The following is a 16,905-nucleotide window of genomic DNA, read 5'->3' as shown; positions in this document are numbered from 1 at the left end:
TATGAATACATGTACTTGGAACTCTAAATTAAACACGGTTTGTGCTAGCTCTTTGAAACTTGACACAATAAAGTAGCTCCATGTTCTATCTCTATGGTTTGTTTCCTATTGATGTAGCCCAAAGCAGAGACTGGCGAAAATCACTTTCATGGAAAGGGGTTGCCAATCTTCCAAAAAACTACGAGTTTCCTGAAATCTCAGCACACATTTTTTCACCCAACCTTGATGACACTTTCAGGTAATGATCAGTACCCCAAGCCCACTTGGCTCACCAAATTTCGTTCTTCTAGGTTAAACCGTTCGTTGGCAGTAACAGTTTTAATTTTTAGGTTTCACTCTGTTTTCTCCTATATGGATACATGTAGTTGGAACTCTAATCAAACACGGTTTGTGCTAGCTCTTTGAAACTTGACACAATAAAGTAGCTCCAAGTTCTTTCTCTATGGTTTGTTTCCTATTGATGTAGCCCTAAGCAGAGACTGGCGCAAATCACTTTCATTTAAAGGGGTTGCCAAGCTTCCAAAAAACTACGAGTTTCCTGAAATCTCAGCACACATTTTTTCACCCAATCTTGATGACACTTTCAGGTAATGATCAGTACCCCAATCCCACTTGGCTCACCAAATTTCGTTCTTCTAAGTTAAACTGTTCGTTATCAGTAACAGTTTTAACTTTTAGGTTTCACTCAATTTTCTCCTATTTGAATACATGTAGTTGGAATTCTAAATCAAACACGGTTTGTGCTAGCTCTTTGAAACTTGACACAATAAAGTAGCTCCATGTTCTATCTGTATGGTTTGTTTCCTATTGATGTAGCCCTAAGCAGAGACTAACGCAAATCACTTTCATGGAAAGGGGTTGCCAATCTTCCAAAAAACTAAGAGTTTCCTGAAATCTCAGCACACATTTTTTCACCCAGTCTTGATAACACTTTCTGGTAATGATCAGCACCCCAATCCCACTTGGCTCACCAAATTTCGTTCTTCTAGGTTAAACCGTTCGTTGGCAGTAACAGTTTTAATTTTTAGGTTTCACTCTGTTTTCTCCTATATGGATACCTGTAATTGGAACTCTAAATCAAACACGGTTTGTGCTAGCTCTTTGAAACTTGACACAATAAAGTAGCTCCAAGTTCTATCTCTATGGTTTGTTTCCTATTGATGTAGCCCTAAACAGAGACTGGTGCAAATCACTTTCATTTAAAGGGGTTGCCAAGCTTCCAAAAAACTACGAGTTTCCTGGAATCTCAGCACACATTTTTTCACCCAATCTTGATGACACTTTCAGGTAATGATCAGTACCCCAATCCCACTTGGCTCACCAAATTTCGTTCTTCTAGGTTAAAGTGTTCGTCGGCAGTAACAGTTTTAATTTTTAGGTTTCACTCTGTTTTCTCCTATATGGATACATGTAGTTGGAAGTCTAAATCAAAAACGGTTTGTGCTAGCTCTTTGAAACTTGACACAATAAAGTAGCTCCAAGTTCTATCTCTATGGTTTGTTTCCTATTGATGTAGCCCTAAGCAGAGACTGGCGCAAATCACTTTCATGGAAAGGGGTTGCCAAGCTTCCAAAAAACTCCGAGTTTCCCTAAATCTCAGCACACATTTTTTCACCCAACCTTGATCACACTTTCAGGTAATGATCAGTACCCCAAGCCCACTTGGCTCACCAAATTTCGTTCTTCTAGGTTAAACCGTTCGTTGGCAGTAACAGTTTTAATTTTTAGGTTTCATTCTGTTTTCTCCTATATGGATACATGTAGTTGGAACTCTAATCAAACACGGTTTGTGCTAGCTCTTTGAAACTAGACACAATAAAGTAGCTCCAAGTTCTTTCTCTATGGTTTGTTTCCTATTGATGTATCCCTAAGCAGAGACTGGCGCAAATCACTTTCATTTAAAGGGGTTGCCAATCTTCCAAAAAACTACGAGTTTCCTGAAATCTCAGCACAGATTTTTTCACCCAATCTTGATGACACTTTCAGGTAATGATCAGTACCCCAATCCCACTTGGCTCACCAAATTTCGTTCTTCTAGGTTAAACTGTTCTTTGGCAGTAACAGTTTTAACTTTTAGGTTTCACTCAATTTTCTCCTATTTGAATACATGTAGTTGGAACTCTAAATCAAACACGGTTTGTGCTAGCTCTTTGAAACTTGACACAATAAAGTAGCTCCATGTTCTATCTCTATGGTTTGTTTCCTATTGATGTTGCCCTAAGCAGAGACTGGCGCAAATCACTTTCATGGAAAGGGGTTGCCAATCTTCCCAAAAACTAAGAGTTTCCTGAAATCTCAGCACACATTTTTTCACCCAGTCTTGATAACACTTTCTGGTAATGATCAGCACCCCAATCCCACTTGGCTCACCAAATTTCGTTCTTCTATGTTAAACCATTCGTTGGCAGTAACAGTTTTAATTTTTAGGTTTCACTCTGTTTTCTCCTATATGGATACATGTAGTTGGAAGTCTAAATCAAAAATGGTTTGTGCTAGCTCTTTGAAACTTGACACAATAAAGTAGCTCCAAGTTCTATCTCTATGGTTTGTTTCCTATTGATGTAGCCCTAAGTAGAGAGTGGCGCAAATCACTTTCATTTAAAGGGGTTGCCAAGCTTACAAAAAACTACGAGTTTCCTGAAATCTTAGCACACATTTTTCCCCCAATCTTGATGACACTTTCAGGTAATGATCAGTACCCCAATCCCACTTGGCTCACCAAATTTCGTTCTTCTAGGTTAAACCGTTCGTTGGCAGTAACAGTTTTAATTTTTAGGTTTCACTCTGTTTTCTCCTATATGGATACATGTTGTTGGAACTCTAAATCAAACACGGTTTGTGCTAGCTCTTTGAAACTTGACACAATAAAGTAGCGCCAAGTTCTATCACTATGGTTTGTTTCCTATTGATGTAGCCCTAAGCAGAGACTGGCGCAAATCACTTTCATGGAAAGGGGTTGCCAAGCTTCCAAAAAACTACGAGTTTCCTGAAATCTCAGCACACATTTTTTCACCCAATCTTGATGACACTTTCAGGTAATGATCAGTACAACAAATCACATTTGGGTCACAAAGTTTCGTTCTTCTAGGTTAAACCGTTCGTTGGCAGTAACAGTTTTAATTTTTAGGTTTCACTCTGTTTTCTCCTATATGGATACATGTAGTTGGAACTCTAAATCAAACACGGTTTGTGCTAGCTCTTTGAAACTTGACACAATAAAGTAGCTCCAAGTTCTATCTCTATGGTTTGTTTCCTATTGATGTAGCCCTAAGCAGAGACTGGCGCAAATCACTTTCATGGAAAGGGGTTGCCAATCTTCCAAAAAACTACGAGTTTCCTGAAATCTCAGCACACATTTTTTCACCCAATCTTGATGACACTTTCAGGTAATGATCAGTACCCGAATCCCACTTGGCTCACCAAATTTCGTTCTTCTAGGTTAAACCGTTCGTTGACAGTAACGGTTTTAATTTTTAGGTTTCACTCTGTTTTCTCCTATATGGATACATGTAGTTGGAACTCTAAATCAAACACGGTTTGTGCTAGCTCTTTGAAACTTGACACAATAAAGTAGCTCCAAGTTCTATCTCTATGGTTTGTTTCCTATTGATGTAGCCCTAAGCAAAGACTGGCGCAAATCACTTTCATGGAAAGGGGTTGCCAAGCTTCCAAAAAACTCCGAGTTTCCTGAAATCTCAGTACACATTTTTTCACCCAATCTTAATGACACTTTCAGGTAATGATCAGTACCCCAATCCCACTTGGCTCACCAAATTTCGTTCTTCTAGGTTAAACTGTTCTTTGGCAGTAACAGTTTTAACTTTTAGGTTTCACTCAATTTTCTCCTATTTGAATACATGTAGTTGGAACTCTAAATCAAACACGGTTTGTGCTAGCTCTTTGAAACTTGACACAATAAAGTAGCTCCAGGTTCTATCTCTATGGTTTGTTTCCTATTGATGTTGCCCTAAGCAGAGACTGGCGCAAATCACTTTCATGGAAAGGGGTTGCCAATCTTCCCAAAAACTAAGAGTTTCCTGAAATCTCAGCACACATTTTTTCACCCAGTCTTGATAACACTTTCTGGTAATGATCAGCACCCCAATCCCACTTGGCTCACCAAATTTCGTTCTTCTATGTTAAACCATTCGTTGGCAGTAACAGTTTTAATTTTTAGGTTTCACTCTGTTTTCTCCTATATGGATACATGTAGTTGGAAGTCTAAATCAAAAATGGTTTGTGCTAGCTCTTTGAAACTTGACACAATAAAGTAGCTCCAAGTTCTATCTCTATGGTTTGTTTCCTATTGATGTAGCCCTAAGTAGAGAGTGGCGCAAATCACTTTCATTTAAAGGGGTTGCCAAGCTTACAAAAAACTACGAGTTTCCTGAAATCTCAGCACACATTTTTCCCCCAATCTTGATGACACTTTCAGGTAATGATCAGTACCCCAATCCCACTTGGCTCACCAAATTTCGTTCTTCTAGGTTAAACCGTTCGTTGGCAGTAACAGTTTTAATTTTTAGGTTTCACTCTGTTTTCTCCTATATGGATACATGTTGTTGGAACTCTAAATCAAACACGGTTTGTGCTAGCTCTTTGAAACTTGACACAATAAAGTAGCGCCAAGTTCTATCACTATGGTTTGTTTCCTATTGATGTAGCCCTAAGCAGAGACTGGCGCAAATCACTTTCATGGAAAGGGGTTGCCAAGCTTCCAAAAAACTACGAGTTTCCTGAAATCTCAGCACACATTTTTTCACCCAATCTTGATGACACTTTCAGGTAATGATCAGTACAACAAATCACATTTGGGTCACAAAGTTTCGTTCTTCTAGGTTAAACCGTTCGTTGGCAGTAACAGTTTTAATTTTTAGGTTTCACTCTGTTTTCTCCTATATGGATACATGTAGTTGGAACTCTAAATCAAACACGGTTTGTGCTAGCTCTTTGAAACTTGACACAATAAAGTAGCTCCAAGTTCTATCTCTATGGTTTGTTTCCTATTGATGTAGCCCTAAGCAGAGACTGGCGCAAATCACTTTCATGGAAAGGGGTTGCCAATCTTCCAAAAAACTACGAGTTTCCTGAAATCTCAGCACACATTTTTTCACCCAATCTTGATGACACTTTCAGGTAATGATCAGTACCCGAATCCCACTTGGCTCACCAAATTTCGTTCTTCTAGGTTAAACCGTTCGTTGACAGTAACGGTTTTAATTTTTAGGTTTCACTCTGTTTTCTCCTATATGGATACATGTAGTTGGAACTCTAAATCAAACACGGTTTGTGCTAGCTCTTTGAAACTTGACACAATAAAGTAGCTCCAAGTTCTATCTCTATGGTTTGTTTCCTATTGATGTAGCCCTAAGCAAAGACTGGCGCAAATCACTTTCATGGAAAGGGGTTGCCAAGCTTCCAAAAAACTCCGAGTTTCCTGAAATCTCAGTACACATTTTTTCACCCAATCTTAATGACACTTTCAGGTAATGATCAGTACCCCAATCCCACTTGGCTCACCAAATTTCGTTCTTCTAATTTAAACCGTTCGTTGGCAGTAACAGTTTTAATTTTTAGGTTTCACTCTGTTTTCTCCTATATGGATACATGTAGTTGGAAGTCTAAATCAAACACGGTTTGTGCTAGCTCTTTGAAACTTGACACAATAAAGAAGCTCCAAGTTCTATCTCTATGGTTTGTTTCCTATTGATGTAGCCCTAAGCAGAGACTGGCACAAAAAACTTTCATGGAAAGGGGTTGCCAATCTTCCAAAAAACTACGAGTTTCCTGAAATCTCAGCACACATTTTTTCACCCAATCTTGATGACACTTTCAGGTAATGATCAGTACCCCAATCCCACTTGGCTCACCAAATTTCGTTCTTCTAGGTTAAACCGTTCGTTGGCAGTAACAGTTTTAATTTTTAGGTTTCACTCAATTTTCTCCTATATGGATACATGTAGTTGGAACTCTAAATCAAACACGGTTTGTGCTAGCTCTTTGAAACTTGACACAATAAAGTAGCTCCATGTTCTATCTCTCTGGTTTGTTTCCTATTGATGTAGCCCTAAGCAGAGACTGGCGCAAATCACTTTCATGGAAAGGGGTTGCCAATCTTCCAAAAAACTCCGAGTTTCCTGAAATCTCAGCACACATTTTTTCACCCAATCTTGATGACACTTTCAGGTAATGATCAGTACCCCAATCGCACTTGGCTCACCAAATTTCGTTCTTCTAGGTTAAACCGTTCGTTGGCAGTAACAGTTTTAATTTTTAGGTTTCACTCAATTTTTTCCTATATGAATACATGTACTTTGAACTCTAAATTAAACACGGTTTGTGCTAGCTCTTTGAAACTTGACACAATAAAGTAGCTCCAAGTTCTTTCTCTATGGTTTGTTTCCTATTGATGTAGCCCAAAGCAGAGACTGGCGCAAATCACTTTCATGGAAAGGGGTTGCCAATCTTCCAAAAAACTACGAGTTTCCTGAAATCTCAGCACACATTTTTTCACCCAATCTTGATGACACTTTCAGGTAATGATCAGTACCCCAATCCCACTTGGCTCACCAAATTTCGTTCTTCTAGGTTAAACCGTTCGTTGACAGTAACGGTTTTAATTTTTAGGTTTCACTCTGTTTTCTCCTATATGGATACATGTAGTTGGAACTCTAAATCAAACACGGTTTGTGCTAGCTCTTTGAAACTTGACACAATAAAGTAGCTCCAAGTTCTATCTCTATGGTTTGTTTCCTATTGATGTAGCCCTAAGCAAAGACTGGCGCAAATCACTTTCATGGAAAGGGGTTGCCAAGCTTCCAAAAAACTCCGAGTTTCCTGAAATCTCAGTACACATTTTTTCACCCAATCTTAATGACACTTTCAGGTAATGATCAGTACCCCAATCCCACTTGGCTCACCAAATTTCGTTCTTCTAGTTTAAACCGTTCGTTGGCAGTAACAGTTTTAATTTTTAGGTTTCACTCTGTTTTCTCCTATATGGATACATGTAGTTGGAAGTCTAAATCAAACACGGTTTGTGCTAGCTCTTTGAAACTTGACACAATAAAGTAGCTCCAAGTTCTATCTCTATGGTTTGTTTCCTATTGATGTAGCCCTAAGCAGAGACTGGCACAAATCACTTTCATGGAAAGGGGTTGCAATCTTCCAAAAAAATACGAGTTTCCTGAAATCTCAGCACACATTTTTTCACCCAATCTTGATGACACTTTCAGGTAATGATCAGTACCCCAATCCCACTTGGCTCACAAAATTTCGTTCTTCTAGGTTAAACCGTTCGTTGGCAGTAACAGTTTTAATTTTTAGGTTTCACTCAATTTTCTCCTATATGGATACATGTAGTTGGAACTCTAAATCAAACACGGTTTGTGCTAGCTCTTTGAAACTTGACACAATAAAGTAGCTCCATGTTCTATCTCTATGGATGGTTTCCTATTGATGTAGCCCTAAGCAGAGACTGGCGCAAATCACTTTCATGGAAAGGGGTTGCCAATCTTCCAAAAAACTACGAGTTTCCTGAAATCTCAGCACACATTTTTTCACCCAATCTTGATGACACTTTCAGGTAATGATCAGTACCCCAATCCCACTTGGCTCACCAAATTTCGTTCTTCTAGGTTAAACCGTTCGTTGGCAGTAACAGTTTTAATTTTTAGGTTTCACTCAATTTTCTCCTATATGAATACATGTACTTTGAACTCTAAATTAAACACGGTTTGTGCTAGCTCTTTGAAACTTGACACAATAAAGTAGCTCCATGTTCTATCTCTATGGTTTGTTTCCTATTGATGTAGCCCAAAGCAGAGACTGGCGAAAATCACTTTCATGGAAAGGGGTTGCCAATATTCCAAAAAACTACGAGTTTCCTGAAATCTCAGCACACATTTTTTCACCCAACCTTGATGAAACTTTCAGGTAATGATCAGTACCCCAAGCCCACTTGGCTCACCAAATTTCGTTCTTCTAGGTTAAACCGTTCGTTGGCAGTAACAGTTTTAATTTTTAGGTTTCACTCTGTTTTCTCCTATATGGATACATGTAGTTGGAACTCTAATCAAACACGGTTTGTGCTAGCTCTTTGAAACTTGACACAATAAAGTAGCTCCAAGTTCTTTCTCTATGGTTTGTTTCCTATTGATGTAGCCCTAAGCAGAGACTGGCGCAAATCACTTTCATTTAAAGGGGTTGCCAAGCTTCCAAAAAACTACGAGTTTCCTGGAATCTCAGCACACATTTTTTCACCCAATCTTGATGACACTTTCAGGTAATGATCAGTACCCCAATCCCACTTGGCTCACCAAATTTCGTTCTTCTAAGTTAAACTGTTCGTTATCAGTAACAGTTTTAACTTTTAGGTTTCACTCAATTTTCTCCTATTTGAATACATGTAGTTGGAATTCTAAATCAAACACGGTTTGTGCTAGCTCTTTGAAACTTGACACAATAAAGTAGCTCCATGTTCTATCTGTATGGTTTGTTTCCTATTGATGTAGCCCTAAGCAGAGACTAACGCAAATCACTTTCATGGAAAGGGGTTGCCAATCTTCCAAAAAACTAAGAGTTTCCTGAAATCTCAGCACACATTTTTTCACCCAGTCTTGATAACACTTTCTGGTAATGATCAGCACCCCAATCCCACTTGGCTCACCAAATTTCGTTCTTCTAGGTTAAACCGTTCGTTGGCAGTAACAGTTTTAATTTTTAGGTTTCACTCTGTTTTCTCCTATATGGATACCTGTAATTGGAACTCTAAATCAAACACGGTTTGTGCTAGCTCTTTGAAACTTGACACAATAAAGTAGCTCCAAGTTCTATCTCTATGGTTTGTTTCCTATTGATGTAGCCCTAAACAGAGACTGGTGCAAATCACTTTCATTTAAAGGGGTTGCCAAGCTTCCAAAAAACTACGAGTTTCCTGGAATCTCAGCACACATTTTTTCACCCAATCTTGATGACACTTTCAGGTAATGATCAGTACCCCAATCCCACTTGGCTCACCAAATTTCGTTCTTCTAGGTTAAAGTGTTCGTCGGCAGTAACAGTTTTAATTTTTAGGTTTCACTCTGTTTTCTCCTATATGGATACATGTAGTTGGAAGTCTAAATCAAAAACGGTTTGTGCTAGCTCTTTGAAACTTGACACAATAAAGTAGCTCCAAGTTCTATCTCTATGGTTTGTTTCCTATTGATGTAGCCCTAAGCAGAGACTGGCGCAAATCACTTTCATGGAAAGGGGTTGCCAAGCTTCCAAAAAACTACGAGTTTCCTGAAATCTCAGCACACATTTTTTCACCCAACCTTGATGACACTTTCAGGTAATGATCAGTACCCCAAGCCCACTTGGCTCACCAAATTTCGTTCTTCTAGGTTAAACCGTTCGTTGGCAGTAACAGTTTTAATTTTTAGGTTTCATTCTGTTTTCTCCTATATGGATACATGTAGTTGGAACTCTAATCAAACACGGTTTGTGCTAGCTCTTTGAAACTAGACACAATAAAGTAGCTCCAAGTTCTTTCTCTATGGTTTGTTTCCTATTGATGTAGCCCTAAGCAGAGACTGGTGCAAATCACTTTCATTTAAAGGGGTTGCCAATCTTCCAAAAAACTACGAGTTTCCTGAAATCTCAGCACAGATTTTTTCACCCAATCTTGATGACACTTTCAGGTAATGATCAGTACCCCAATCCCACTTGGCTCACCAAATTTCGTTCTTCTAGGTTAAACTGTTCTTTGGCAGTAACAGTTTTAACTTTTAGGTTTCACTCAATTTTCTCCTATTTGAATACATGTAGTTGGAACTCTAAATCAAACACGGTTTGTGCTAGCTCTTTGAAACTTGACACAATAAAGTAGCTCCATGTTCTATCTCTATGGTTTGTTTCCTATTGATGTTGCCCTAAGCAGAGACTGGCGCAAATCACTTTCATGGAAAGGGGTTGCCAATCTTCCCAAAAACTAAGAGTTTCCTGAAATCTCAGCACACATTTTTTCACCCAGTCTTGATAACACTTTCTGGTAATGATCAGCACCCCAATCCCACTTGGCTCACCAAATTTCGTTCTTCTATGTTAAACCATTCGTTGGCAGTAACAGTTTTAATTTTTAGGTTTCACTCTGTTTTCTCCTATATGGATACATGTAGTTGGAAGTCTAAATCAAAAATGGTTTGTGCTAGCTCTTTGAAACTTGACACAATAAAGTAGCTCCAAGTTCTATCTCTATGGTTTGTTTCCTATTGATGTAGCCCTAAGCAGAGACTGGCGCAAATCACTTTCATGGAAAGGGGTTGCCAAGCTTCCAAAAAACTACGAGTTTCCTGAAATCTCAGCACACATTTTTTCACCCAACCTTGATGACACTTTCAGGTAATGATCAGTACCCCAAGCCCACTTGGCTCACCAAATTTCGTTCTTCTAGGTTAAACCGTTCGTTGGCAGTAACAGTTTTAATTTTTAGGTTTCATTCTGTTTTCTCCTATATGGATACATGTTGTTGGAACTCTAAATCAAACACGGTTTGTGCTAGCTCTTTGAAACTTGACACAATAAAGTAGCGCCAAGTTCTATCACTATGGTTTGTTTCCTATTGATGTAGCCCTAAGCAGAGACTGGCGCAAATCACTTTCATGGAAAGGGGTTGCCAATCTTCCAAAAAACTACGAGTTTCCTGAAATCTCAGCACACATTTTTTCACCCAATCTTGATGACACTTTCAGGTAATGATCAGTACCCGAATCCCACTTGGCTCACCAAATTTCGTTCTTCTAGGTTAAACCGTTCGTTGACAGTAACGGTTTTAATTTTTAGGTTTCACTCTGTTTTCTCCTATATGGATACATGTAGTTGGAACTCTAAATCAAACACGGTTTGTGCTAGCTCTTTGAAACTTGACACAATAAAGTAGCTCCAAGTTCTATCTCTATGGTTTGTTTCCTATTGATGTAGCCCTAAGCAAAGACTGGCGCAAATCACTTTCATGGAAAGGGGTTGCCAAGCTTCCAAAAAACTCCGAGTTTCCTGAAATCTCAGTACACATTTTTTCACCCAATCTTAATGACACTTTCAGGTAATGATCAGTACCCCAATCCCACTTGGCTCACCAAATTTCGTTCTTCTAATTTAAACCGTTCGTTGGCAGTAACAGTTTTAATTTTTAGGTTTCACTCTGTTTTCTCCTATATGGATACATGTAGTTGGAAGTCTAAATCAAACACGGTTTGTGCTAGCTCTTTGAAACTTGACAAAATAAAGAAGCTCCAAGTTCTATCTCTATGGTTTGTTTCCTATTGATGTAGCCCTAAGCAGAGACTGGCACAAAAAACTTTCATGGAAAGGGGTTGCCAATCTTCCAAAAAACTCCAAGTTTCCTGAAATCTCAGCACACATTTTTTCACCCAATCTTGATGACACTTTCAGGTAATGATCAGTACCCCAATCCCACTTGGCTCACCAAATTTCGTTCTTCTAGGTTAAACCGTTCGTTGGCAGTAACAGTTTTAATTTTTAGGTTTCACTCAATTTTCTCCTATATGGATACATGTAGTTGGAACTCTAAATCAAACACGGTTTGTGCTAGCTCTTTGAAACTTGACACAATAAAGTAGCTCCATGTTCTATCTCTCTGGTTTGTTTCCTATTGATGTAGCCCTAAGCAGAGACTGGCGCAAATCACTTTCATGGAAAGGGGTTGCCAATCTTCCAAAAAACTCCGAGTTTCCTGAAATCTCAGCACACATTTTTTCACCCAATCTTGATGACACTTTCAGGTAATGATCAGTACCCCAATCGCACTTGGCTCACCAAATTTCGTTCTTCTAGGTTAAACCGTTCGTTGGCAGTAACAGTTTTAATTTTTAGGTTTCACTCAATTTTTTCCTATATGAATACATGTACTTTGAACTCTAAATTAAACACGGTTTGTGCTAGCTCTTTGAAACTTGACACAATAAAGTAGCTCCATGTTCTATCTCTATGGTTTGTTTCCTATTGATGTAGCCCAAAGCAGAGACTGGCGCAAATCACTTTCATGGAAAGGGGTTGCCAATCTTCCAAAAAACTACGAGTTTCCTGAAATCTCAGCACACATTTTTTCACCCAATCTTGATGACACTTTCAGGTAATGATCAGTACCCCAATCCCACTTGGCTCACCAAATTTCGTTCTTCTAGGTTAAACCGTTCGTTGACAGTAACGGTTTTAATTTTTAGGTTTCACTCTGTTTTCTCCTATATGGATACATGTAGTTGGAACTCTTAATCAAACACGGTTTGTGCTAGCTCTTTGAAACTTGACACAATAAAGTAGCTCCAAGTTCTATCTCTATGGTTTGTTTCCTATTGATGTAGCCCTAAGCAAAGACTGGCGCAAATCACTTTCATGGAAAGGGGTTGCCAAGCTTCCAAAAAACTCCGAGTTTCCTGAAATCTCAGTACACATTTTTTCACCCAATCTTAATGACACTTTCAGGTAATGATCAGTACCCCAATCCCACTTGGCTCACCAAATTTCGTTCTTCTAGTTTAAACCGTTCGTTGGCAGTAACAGTTTTAATTTTTAGGTTTCACTCTGTTTTCTCCTATATGGATACATGTAGTTGGAAGTCTAAATCAAACACGGTTTGTGCTAGCTCTTTGAAACTTGACACAATAAAGTAGCTCCAAGTTCTATCTCTATGGTTTGTTTCCTATTGATGTAGCCCTAAGCAGAGACTGGCACAAATCACTTTCATGGAAAGGGGTTGCAATCTTCCAAAAAAATACGAGTTTCCTGAAATCTCAGCACACATTTTTTCACCCAATCTTGATGACACTTTCAGGTAATGATCAGTACCCCAATCCCACTTGGCTCACCAAATTTCGTTCTTCTAGGTTAAACCGTTCGTTGGCAGTAACAGTTTTAATTTTTAGGTTTCACTCAATTTTCTCCTATATGGATACATGTAGTTGGAACTCTAAATCAAACACGGTTTGTGCTAGCTCTTTGAAACTTGACACAATAAAGTAGCTCCATGTTCTATCTCTATGGATGGTTTCCTATTGATGTAGCCCTAAGCAGAGACTGGCGCAAATCACTTTCATGGAAAGGGGTTGCCAATCTTCCAAAAAACTACGAGTTTCCTGAAATCTCAGCACACATTTTTTCACCCAATCTTGATGACACTTTCAGGTAATGATCAGTACCCCAATCCCACTTGGCTCACCAAATTTCGTTCTTCTAGGTTAAACCGTTCGTTGGCAGTAACAGTTTTAATTTTTAGGTTTCACTCAATTTTCTCCTATATGAATACATGTACTTTGAACTCTAAATTAAACACGGTTTGTGCTAGCTCTTTGAAACTTGACACAATAAAGTAGCTCCAAGTTCTTTCTCTATGGTTTGTTTCCTATTGATGTAGCCCTAAGCAGAGACTGGCGCAAATCACTTTCATTTAAAGAGGTTGCCAAGCTTCCAAAAAACTACGAGTTTCCTGAAATCTCAGCACACATTTTTTCACCCAGTCTTGATAACACTTTCTGGTAATGATCAGCACCCCAATCCCACTTGGCTGACCAAATTTCGTTCTTCTAGGTTAAACCGTTCGTTGGCAGTAACAGTTTTAATTTTTAGGTTTCACTCTGTTTTCTCCTATATGGATACATGTAGTTGGAACTCTAATCAAACACGGTTTGTGCTAGCTCTTTGAAACTTGACACAATTAAGTAGCTCCAAGTTCTTTCTCTATGGTTTGTTTCCTATTGATGTAGCCCTAAGCAGAGACTGGCGCAAATCACTTTCATTTAAAGGGGTTGCCAAGCTTCCAAAAAACTACGAGTTTCCTGAAATCTCAGCACACATTTTTTCACCCAATCTTGATGACACTTTCAGGTAATGATCAGTACGCCAATCCCACTTGGCTCACCAAATTTCGTTCTTCTAGGTTAAACTGTTCGTTGGCAGTAACAGTTTAAACTTTTAGGTTTCACTCAATTTTCTACTATTTGAATACATGTAGTTGGAACTCTAAATCAAACACGGTTTGTGCTAGCTCTTTGAAACTTGACACAATAAAGTAGCTCCATGTTCTATCTGTATGGTTTGTTTCCTATTGATGTATCCCTAAGCAGAGACTGGCGCAAATCACTTTCATGGAAAGGGGTTGCCAATCTTCCAAAAAACTAAGAGTTTCCTGAAATCTCAGCACATATTTTTTCACCCAGTCTTGATAACACTTTCTGGTAATGATCAGCACCCCAATCCCACTTGGCTCACCAAATTTCGTTCGTCTAGGTTAAACCGTTCGTTGGCAGTAACAGTTTTAATTTTTAGGTTTCACTCTGTTTTCTCCTATATGGATACATGTAGTTGGAACTCTAAATCAAACACGGTTTGTGCTAGCTCTTTGAAACTTGACACAATAAAGTACCTCCAAGTTCTATCTCTATGGTTTGTTTCCTTTTAATGTAGCCCTAAACAGAGACTGGTGCAAATCACTTTCATTTAAAGGGGTTGCCAAGCTTCAAAAAACTACGAGTTTCCTGGAATCTCAGCACACATTTTTTCACCCAATCTTGATGACACTTTCAGGTAATGATCAGTACCCCAATCCCACTTGGCTCAGCAAATTTCGTTCTTCTAGGTTAAACTGTACGTCGGCAGTAACAGTTTTAATTTTTAGGTTTCACTCTGTTTTCTCCTATATGGATACATGTAGTTGGAAGTCTAAATCAAAAACGGTTTGTGCTAGCTCTTTGAAACTTGACACAATAAAGTAACTCCAAGTTCTATCTCTATGGTTTGTTTCCTATTGATGTAGCCCTAAGTAGAGACTGGCGCAAATCACTTTCATTTAAAGGGGTTGCCAAACTTCCAAAAAACTACGAGTTTCCTGAAATCTCAGCACACATTTTTCCCCCAATCTTGATGACACTTTCAGGTAATGATCAGTACCCCAATCCCACTTGGCTCACAAAATTTCGTTCTTCTAGGTTAAACCGTTCGTTGGCAGTAACAGTTTTAATTTTTAGGTTTCACTCTGTTTTCTCCTATATGGATACATGTAGTTGGAAGTCTAAATCAAACACGGTTTGTGCTAGCTCTTTGAAACTTGACACAATAAATTAGCTCCAAGTTCTATCTCTATGATTTGTTTCCTATTGATGTAGCCCTAAGCAGAGACTGGCGCAAATCACTTTCATGGAAAGGGGTTGCCAAGCTTCCAAAAAACTACGAGTTTCCTGAAATCTCAGCACACATTTTTTCACCCAATCTTGATGACACTTTCAGGTAATGATCAGTACAACAAATCCCACTTGGGGCACCAAGTTTCGTTCTTCTAGGTTAAACCGTTCGTTGGCAGTAACAGTTTTAATTTTTAGGTTTCACTCTGTTTTCTGCTATATGGATACATGTAGTTGGAACTCTAATCAAACACGGTTTGTGCTAGCTCTTTGAAACTTGACAAAATAAAGTAGCTCCAAGTTCTTTCTCTATGGTTTGTTTCCTATTGATGTAGCCCTAAGCAGAGACTGGCGCAAATCAGTTTCATGGAAACGGGTTGCCAAGCTTCCAAAAAACTACGAGTTTCCTGAAATCTCAGCACACATTTTTTCACCCAATCTTGATGACACTTTCAGGTAATGATCAGTACCCCAATCCCACTTGGCTCACCAAATTTCGTTCTTCTAGGTTAAACCGTTCATTGGCAGTAACGGTTTTAATTTTTAGGTTTCACTGTGTTTTCTCCTATGTGGATACATGTAGTTGGAAGTCTAATCAAACACGGTTTGTGCTAGCTCTTTGAAACTTGACACAATAAAGTAGCTCCAAGTTCTATCTCTATGGTTTGTTTCCTATTGATGTAGCCCTAAGCAGAGACTGGCGCAAATCACTTTCATGGAAAGGGTTGCCAAGCTTCCAAAAAACTACGAGTTTCCTGAAATCTCAGCACACATTTTTTCACCCAATCTTAATGACACTTTCAGGTAATGATCAGTACCCCAATCCCACTTGGCTCACCCAATTTCGTTCTTCTAGGTTAAACCGTTCGTTGGCAGTAACAGTTTTAATTTTTAGGTTTCACTCAATTTTCTCCTATATGGATACATGTAGTTGGAAGTCTAAATCAAACACGGTTTGTGCTAGCTCTTTGAAACTTGACACAATAAAGTAGCTCCAAGTTCTATCTCTCTGGTTTGTTTCCTATTGATGTAGCCCTAAGCAGACTGGCGCAAATCACTTTCATGGAAAGGGGTTGCCAATCTTCCAAAAAACTAAGAGTTTCCTGAAATCTCAGTACACATTTTTTCACCCAATCTTAATGACACTTTCAGGTAATGATCAGTACCCGAATCCCACTTGGCTCATCAAATTTCGTTCTTCTAGTTTAAACCGTTCGTTGGCAGTAACAGTTTTAATTTTTAGGTTTCACTCTGTTTTCTCCTATATGGATACATGTAGTTGGAAGTCTAAATCAAACACGGTTTGTGCTAGCTCTTTGAAACTTGACACAATAAAGTAGCTCCAAGTTCTATCTCTATGGTTTGTTTCCTATTGATGTAGCCCTAAGCAGAGACTGGCACAAATCACTTTCATGGAAAGGGGTTGCCAATCTTCCAAAAAACTATGAGTTTCCTGAAATCTCAGCACACATTTTTTTCACCCAATCTTGATGACACTTTCAGGTGATGATCAGTACCCCAATCCCACTTGGCTCACCAAATTTCGTTCTTCTAGGTTAAACCGTTCGTTGGCAGTAACAGTTTTAATTTTTAGGTTTCACTCAATTTTCTCCTATATGGATACATGTATTTGGAACTCTAAATCAAACACGGTTTATGCTAGCTCTTTGAAACTTGACACAATAAAGTAGCTCCATGTTCTATCTCTCTGGTTTGTTTCCTATTGATGTAG

The sequence above is a fragment of the Spermophilus citellus genome, assembly GCF_964194105.1.
Source record: "Spermophilus citellus genome assembly, contig: SCAFFOLD_61, whole genome shotgun sequence".
Classification (NCBI taxonomy): Eukaryota; Metazoa; Chordata; class Mammalia; order Rodentia; family Sciuridae; genus Spermophilus; species Spermophilus citellus.
The sequence above is the reverse complement of the archived record's forward strand: the minus strand, read 5'-3'. Positions refer to the sequence as shown.